The sequence below is a fragment of the Vombatus ursinus genome, unplaced genomic scaffold (genome assembly GCF_900497805.2).
Source record: "Vombatus ursinus unplaced genomic scaffold, bare-nosed wombat genome assembly UNPS02014768.1, whole genome shotgun sequence".
Lineage (NCBI taxonomy): Eukaryota > Metazoa > Chordata > Mammalia > Diprotodontia > Vombatidae > Vombatus > Vombatus ursinus.
The window spans coordinates 27432190-27440780 of NW_020954546.1; positions in this window are offsets into that span (position 1 = coordinate 27432190).

Below are 8591 nucleotides of genomic sequence, written 5' to 3' on the forward strand. Positions count from 1 at the left end.
TTTCTTTCTTTCTTTCTTTCTTTCTTTCTTTCTTTCTTTCTTTCTTTCTTTCTTTCTTTCTTTCTTTCTTTCTTTCTTTCTTTCTTTTTCAGTATGTGTGCTGCCAAAGCAAGCATCCCTTAAAAAAAAACCTCAAGAACATAGAACTAGTTGTGATCTAATTACACATTAAATTTGCATTGTGTGTACGATAGGTGGAAGGAAAGCTAATTCCTCATCATATCTCTGATTTCCAGCCCACCTCCCTCTCAGCTCAGGAATTTCCCCATGGGTGAGGTCAGGATGTCTCTTTCCTTGGGACCGATGTATTTCTCTCTCGATCAACCACTCACAACAGGTCCTCTGTAGGGTGGCATTCAGCAATCTCTCTACCAATTAGAAGTCACCTCCTTTAGCATAGACAGCCTTACTCAGGCTTGGCTGAAAGCCAGGTTCCACGAGGTCATTTTTGATATTCCTAAAGAAATCTGTGGAAGCGTCATGACTCTTGTCCTTGGCACTTTTTTTTTGGAAGCTTGGCCTAAGCCTAGCCAATGTCAGTTACTGCACTGTCAGTACAAAGTGGGGTCCTGGGGGGCAGACACACCTCCAAACCTACTTAGACACAAGCAGCCCAAGCCAGGCTGTAGAGCCTGACTGTGACATTTACTACCTGTGTGATCTGGGGACAGTCACCTGTCATTTGTAAATCGAGGACATGAGTCTCCGTGGCCCATGAGGCTGTGGCCTGAGGATAACCCAAAAGACCTTCCCTTCTGAGGCTCAGAATTGTCTTCTTAGTGACTCATTCCCTTGTGGTGACTATTTCCCTCTCTACCTTACTTCCTGTCAATAGCCTAGAAGGTTACATTTACAGAAGTTAATTTGTACTCACTGTCTTTTCTGAGGTTTAGAACAACCTAGATGGGCATTGGTAAATATCACTATGTTTATACTTCAAAGGACCTGCAATTTCAATTGTGATTGTATTTCTAACTTTTTATTTAATAAAAGCTTCCAAAAGCAGCAGAGGAAGGAGCCTAGTAGACCTAAGGGACCATTATATTGCCCCTAGACTTTTAAATGAAGCTAATTATTGTAAAAGAGAATGGTTGTTTTTCACTCATGTCCAACTGTTTGTGACCCCATTTGGGGTTTTCTTGGCAAAAATCCTGGAGTGGTTTGCCATTTGCTTCTCCAACTCATTTTATATATGAGGAAACTGAGGCAAACAGGGTGAAATGACTCACCCAGGGTCACACAGATAGTAAGTGTCTGAGGTAGAATTTTAACTCACGTCTTCCTGACTGCAGGACCAGCGCTCTTCCTTCGCTTTTGAAGAGGACCAGTGACATTATGGGGTGATGTCTTGATGCATTCATGAATTGAATTTAAGTGAGGCAGAGTTGCACAAAGTCATCAGCCTCACTCTCTTTTCCAGAGTCATCAAAGTCCAGTGGCAAGACCAAAGTCCCGACGACTCGCAATGGCCTGGGATGACCTTGGCATCTTCGATGTCTGATAAGTTCTGAGGGCTTCACGGCACCTGCTTCAGCTGCCTCCATGGCCTGTGGAACCAACTGTTCTCATCTGCCCATTCTGCCAGGGGAAGTCTTCACATATTTGGGGTAGACATCCCCCATAATTCACTGAGGGTTTGAGGCCTGTTGGTTACCATCCACCTGGTTTAGTCAGTCTGCCAAGATGGTTACCTTTGCGTGGCTGCTACGTATGTTCCAGCTTCTTGGAGCCGTGGGTGAGAGTTGAGTGAAAGTGGACACCAAAGATGGGTGAGAAGCCCTCACACCAGAGGAGCTGGTCCTCCCTGGACACCCCATAGACCTCCTTGAGCATGGTAAAGAGGTGCTCAGTATTGACTGAGAATGTTCTGACTCTCAGGCCCAGTTGCAGGAAGGTGGGAAGTGGTGACCCTCCAGTCAGTTTTGCTGCCCTTGGAGTAAATGTTCCCCATTGATGCCCAAGGGATCAAGAGTATTTGTTCCCAATCTCTTGCCCTCCTCACTCCTGCATCTTTTCTATTTTAACCTCAATCAATGGAATATGGGTCCAGGTGCAAAAGTCCAGGGCCTCCCGAGATAAATCACAAGTTGCCAGTCCTACATTGACATACAAATTCAGCTCTTCCTGTAACTTGGCCTCACTTTCCCATTCAGATCCGAGTTCCTTCACATAAACCTTCTCACCACTTAGAAAGTAAGATCCCATCATCCTCATGCCCAAGTGCACCACCTTGATCCTGAGGGGAAAAGACTTTCTCGGAGTCACTCAAAGCCAGACTCAGAAGCTCCCTCTTAACATGTCTCCCAGCTCAGGAAATTTTCACTGGCTGTCTCTTCTACCTGAAATCCTCTCCTTCCTCATCTCCTGCCTCCTGGCTTCCTTCAAGTCTAAGGTCAATCCCATCTCCCATAGGAAGCCTTTCCTGATCCCCCTTTAGGCTAATGCCTTTCCTTTATGCATCATCTCCAGTTTATCCTGTATGCATCTTGTTTTTACATGTTCATTTTCAAGTTGTCTCCTCTATTTGACCATGAGCTCTTTGAGAGCAGAGACTGTCTTTTGCCTTTCTGTGTATTCTCAGCAGGTAGCACAGCACCAGGAATATAATTGGCACTTAATATTTTTTTTTCTTTTTTGAAGCAATTGGGGTTGTGACTTGCCTAGGGTCACATAGCTAGTGTCTGAGGCTGAGTTTGAACTTAGGTCCTCCTGACTTCACTGTGCTACCTAGCTGCCCCTTAATAAATGCTTTTTGACTTGACTAGATTAGACCTATGTCTTCATTCATGTATAGGAGATTTCCCAGTAAGGAAATTCCCTCTACAATGGAGATGGGCCCCTGCTCTGTGATTTAGGGGTTTACACCCAATACTCATCAGATTAGCAAAGATAATAAGAAAGAAAAATGACAAAATTTCCAGTGTTGGAGGGGCTGTGAGAAAATAGGCCTATTAATGAATGTACTATTGGGAGAGGTGTGAATTGGTCCAGCCATCCTGGAAAGGCCAGTCTGTGGACTGCTTTATTGTTCCACTCACCATTCCTGTGACTTCCCAGAGTACATCACCCTTACCTTGGGGCAGCTAGGTGGCACAGTGCATAGAGCTCCAGCCCTGAAGTCAGGAGAACCTGAGTTCAAATTCGGCCTCAGACACTTGATACTCACTAGCTGTGTGACCCTGGGCAAGTCACTTAACCCCAATTGCCTCACCAAAAACAAACAAACACCCTTACCTGCTCACCGGTGGGGTTGGTGGCATAGTGGATAGAGCATTAGACTTGGACTTTAGTCAAGAGGTTCTGGCCTCTGAAATTTACTAGCTGTATGACCCCGGGCGAGTCACTTAACCTCAGTTTGCTTTAATCCACTAGAGATGAAAATGGTAAACTACTCCAGTATCTTTGCCAAGAAAACCCCAGATGGGGTCATGAAGTACCAGACACAGCTAAACAACAAGAGAGAGGTTAAGTGACTTGCCCAGGGTCCACACAACAAGTGATTTGAACTCAAGTCTTTCTGACTCCAGGCTCAGCACACTAACCACTGAGCAACCTAGCTACCTAACCTCTCTCTGCTTCAGTTTATTGTTGCGGTTCAGCCATTTTTTCAGTAATGTTCAGCTCTTCATGACCCTATTTGGGATTTTCTTGGCAAAGATACTAAAGTGGTTTGCCATTTCTTTTTCCAACTCACTTTACAGATGAGGAAACTAAGGCAAACAGGGTTAAATGACTTGCCCAGGGTCACACAGCTAGTAAGTATCTGCGGCCAGATTTGAACTCAGGAAATGAGTCCTCCTGACTCCAGGCTTGGCACTCTAGACTCTGCTTACTCATCTGTAAAATGGGGAAAATAATACTACCTATCTGTTGTTTACTATGAGGGGTTGTGAGGATAAAATGAGATAATATTTGTAAATCTCATTATAAACCTTAAAATGTTCATTACTTCTACTACTACTACTACTGCCACTACTATTACTACTACTACTACTACTACTTATAATAATTATAATAGTAATGATAATTAGGGTCTCACCTATCAGAATGCAGTTTTTTTGAGGACATGAACTGTCTCACTTTTGTATTTCTGTCCCCAGCACCTAGAATAGTGCCTAACCCATAGTGAGCATGTGTTAAATGCATTTTGATCCACCCATTCATTCATTAATTCATGTACACAAACATATAGCAGCACTTCCTATAGTAGCAGCAAAGAATTACAATCAAGGGGCAGGTAGATGGCACAGTGGATAGAGCACCTGCCCTGAAGTCAGGAGGACCTGAGTTCAAATCTGGCCTCAGACCAAACACTTGACACTTACTAGCTGTGTGACCCTGGGCAAATCACTTAATCCCAATTGCCTAAAAAAAAATTAAAAAAAAAAAAGAATTACAATCAAAGTAGACGCCCATTGATTGGGGAACAGTTAAACAACTTACAGCATATGAATGAAATAGACTACGACTGTGGTGTAAAAAACATTAAACATAAAGAATTCAAAGAAATCAGAAATGTACAGGAAAACTTACATGACCTGAGGCAAGGTTAAGCAAGGGTAAGAGGAGTCTGGTTCATAAACTCCATCAGTTAATGTGGAGAACACTAGGGAGCTGCTTTCTAGGAGAATTGTGGTAGCATGTGGGGAAAGTGCATGTGTGGACATTGTATAACCATTTCCAGCTGACCTATTGTGGCTGCCGGGAGTCTTTCCTCATTGGCTACATAGCCACAACAGCAGGAATCTTCTAAAGGACCCACCCAAGTCAGTTCTGGACATCTCTTTGCTACATTCTCTTCTTTAGGATGCAGGTGACTCCTTTGATCCCAGTGATGATGGAGACAGTGCTGAAAGAAGGAGAGATTCGGGGCCTCCTTCCTTCCCACCACCTGCTACGCTACCCACCCTCCTGATCATACAGAGAATGGTGGTTTTCCAATCCTTCGGGACCTACGGTAGAGGAAGGACCATTGCTGGTCTGGTATATTATACTGGGTACTCCTTTCATGTATGGACTGGAGTACTGACTGAGGTCCCTTCTAATTCTCACAACTGTTGATTCTGTGTGGGATATGTCTCCAATTCTCTTTAATCAATATTTCTCTTAGGTGACTAGCTTGACCCCACCGTCCGGGTGATCACACATTGTTGGCCAAGGGAGATTACATTTCTGATCTGCAAAAAAGGTCATAAAGCAATACTAGTTTCACAGAAACTGATATGACTTGTAAATCAGTAATCACATTGATTCCTAGATAGAGCTACAAAGGACTTAAAGACCAACTATACACATAGCATGTATACAGATAAGTAAATACAAGGTTGTTTGAAGAGGGAAAGAGCTCTGGCAACTAGAGTGATCAGGGGAGGCTTCAGGGAAGAGATGACATTAGAGCTGAGCCTTGAAGGAAGCTAAGGATTCTAAGAAACAGAAATGAAGAGGGAATGCATTCCAGGCTGGCGATACCTGCACTATAATAGCCCTGCTAACTGGTCTGGTTGCTTCTAGTTTCCTTTCTCCTAAAGCTCAGCATTGATAATGTCATAGATCCTCCAATAGCTCTCTATTGATTTTTCTTTTTTTGGGCCAGGCAACGGGTTTAAGTGACTTGCCCAGGGTCACATAGCTAGTAAGTGTCAAGTGTCTGAGGTCACATTTGAACTCAGGTCCTCCTGACTCCAAGGCCAGAGCTTTATCCACTGCACCACCTAGATGTCCCTAGCTCTCTATTGATGCTGGAACAAAATATAAACTCCTCATCTTGGCATATGCAGCCCTACCCAATCTGGTACCACCCTTATTTCACATTCCTCCTTATCACTTGCTCCCCTTCATATAAGATATATTTTAACCAAATTGACAGACCTATTAGCAGTTTCCCCCTAACTCCACACTCCACCTTCATCTTCTTCATTAGATTGGGTGCTCCTTGAGGGCAGGGTCTGCCCTTTGCTTCTTTTTGAATCCCCAGCACTTAGCGCAGTGCCTGGCATATAGTAGGTGCTTAATAAATATTTATTGAATGAATGAATGAACTTGCATCGGTGCAAGCCATCCCCCAGTCTGGAATGCATTCACTCTTCATCTCTGCTTAGAATCCTTAGCTTCTTTCAAGGCTCAGCTCTAATGTCACCTCTTTCCTGAAGCCTCCCGTAAGCACTCTAAATGCCAGGGTTCTCTCCTTCTTCAAATGACCTTGTATTTACTTATCTGTGTGCATGTTGTATGTAAGTAGACTACAAACTCTTCTGAGGGCAGGTCCTATTTCATTGTTGTCTTTGTATGCCTAGTGCCTTGCCCGCAATAGAATTTTGATTTTGTTGTTGCAATATTCCATTACGTTAATGAACCAAAGGTTGCCTAGCCGTTCTCCAGTCAATAGATACCTACTTTGTTTCCAGCTCTTTGCTACCCCAAAAAGGCTGTGTGATCCTGACCAAACTACTTAACCTCTCTCAGTCTCAGTTTCCTTATCTGTAAAATGGGAATAATCATGGCACCTACCTCATAGCATTGTTGTGAGAATCAAATGAGATAATACTTTTAAAGTGTTATAGAAATATTAGTTATTATTATTTTGTTGTAATAAAGGACCTTGTTGTTTTTCACTTCTTTGGGTAAAAGGGATCCTTGGGTTCAAAGACACTTTTTTTTTCGTAATTCCAAATTGATTTCTAGAATGGCTGGATCAATTTATAACACCATCAATAGTGTATTATTGTGTCTCCCTTTTTTTAGCCCCTTCAACATTGACCATTCCTATCTTTTTTTTTTTTAAGTCTTTTCAATTTTCTGGATGTGAGGTGAAATTTCAGAGTTGTTTTGATTTGCTTTTGCTTTACTTTGATTTGATTTCTCTTACTTGTAATTTGGGACAACCTTTCCCATGGTGATTAATAGCTTATAAAATTCTTCTTCTAAGAAGTTTGCTTATATCCCTTGACCACTTATCCATTGGTGGATGGTTCTTGGTCTTATGGATTTGTGGTCATTACCTATATTTCTTGGATATCAGACCCCTATCAGGAACAAAAGATGCAAATATGCAAACATTTTTCTCCCATTGAAAGTTTCCTTTCATATCCTGGTTGCACTGATTTTGTTTTTGCAAAAGTTTTTCAGTTTCATGTAATCTAAGTAATCTCTTTTATCTTTTGTGATAACCTCTATCCCTTATTTAATGCAGAACTCTCCATACATATCTTTTTAAAAATCTAAGTCAATCAATGAATTCTTGTATACCAAAATCAGGCTCATTAGCATTTTTCCCTTCTCACTGGAATTGTTTCTTTTTGTCTTTTTAGAATTTTATTCTTGAGTTTCCTATCCATTCTGGGTTAACTTCTCCCATAGATTTTTAGGCTATGGGATCCTAGTTTTTCTTTGCCTGAACACCTTTCAATCTATTCTCCAAAAATCTGGGTTACATTTGTAACTATTCCTAATTTTCCTCTTATTAAGTATCACAAACTCTTCATTGAAATGGACACTTCAACCCAAGGTTCCCATCATTTCCATCTCACTAAAACAGTTCCTTTGTCAAAGAGAATCCAGTTCAGAAGAGAATTCTTACTTGTTGATTCTTCTGCCTTTTAAAGGATGGAATTATAACTAAAGCAATTCAAGAAATTATTGACTGCTCTGCTTTTTCCAGAGAGACCTCCAGCAGATGTCCAGGTAGTTGAAGTCGCTCTTCACTACCAACCGATACCCATTTGTAACTGTCTACTGTTTCTCAGCCATTGTCCTAAGTGGATACAAAGATATTCTTTAAAGTATTTACTAAGGGATACAAGGACAAACAAAGTGAAACAATCCACTACTGTATCGTGCCTCAGTGGCATGCTTGTGATCTGTTTCCTAAACTCATTAATAAATAATTTCTTTTTCTGTACAGTGATCTGTAGCATACTCAGACGATAATGTTACTTCTGTTTCTGCTTCCATTGACTTTTACTCAAATGTTCTCTACCATGTTCCCTTTCCTCTGTCTCATATATTTTATCACATGAGTACAATTTCTTAATATACAATGCTATTTTTTTTCAGTAGCAAAGAACTAGGAACAAAATTGATGTCCATTATTTGGGGAATGGCTAAACAATATGTGCCAAATGAATGTAGTAGCATATATTGTAATATAAGAAACAACAAATATGATGACTACAGAGAAACATGGAAAGACCTAGAGGAACTGAGGAAAAGGGAAGTAAACAGAACCAGGAAAACAATATTCATAACAAGTAAACAACATATATAGAAAGAACAGCAACAAAACAATTGAAATTCAATACTGTGAAATTATATGACCAAAGATGGTCCCAGAAAAGAGATATGAGAAGGCATCTTCCTGCTATCTTTCGCTGCAGTAGGGAACCATGAGTATGAAGTACTGCTTTGGGAGGGAGAAGGAGATGTGTAGGTTTGTTGTTGTTCAGGCATTTCAGTCATGTCGCTGTTTGTGATCCCATTTGGGGTTTTCTTGGTAGAGAATACTGGGGTGGTTTGCCATTTCGTTCTCCAGCTCATTTTACAGATGAGGAACTGAGACAAACAGAGTTAAGTGACTTGTCCAGGGTCACACAACT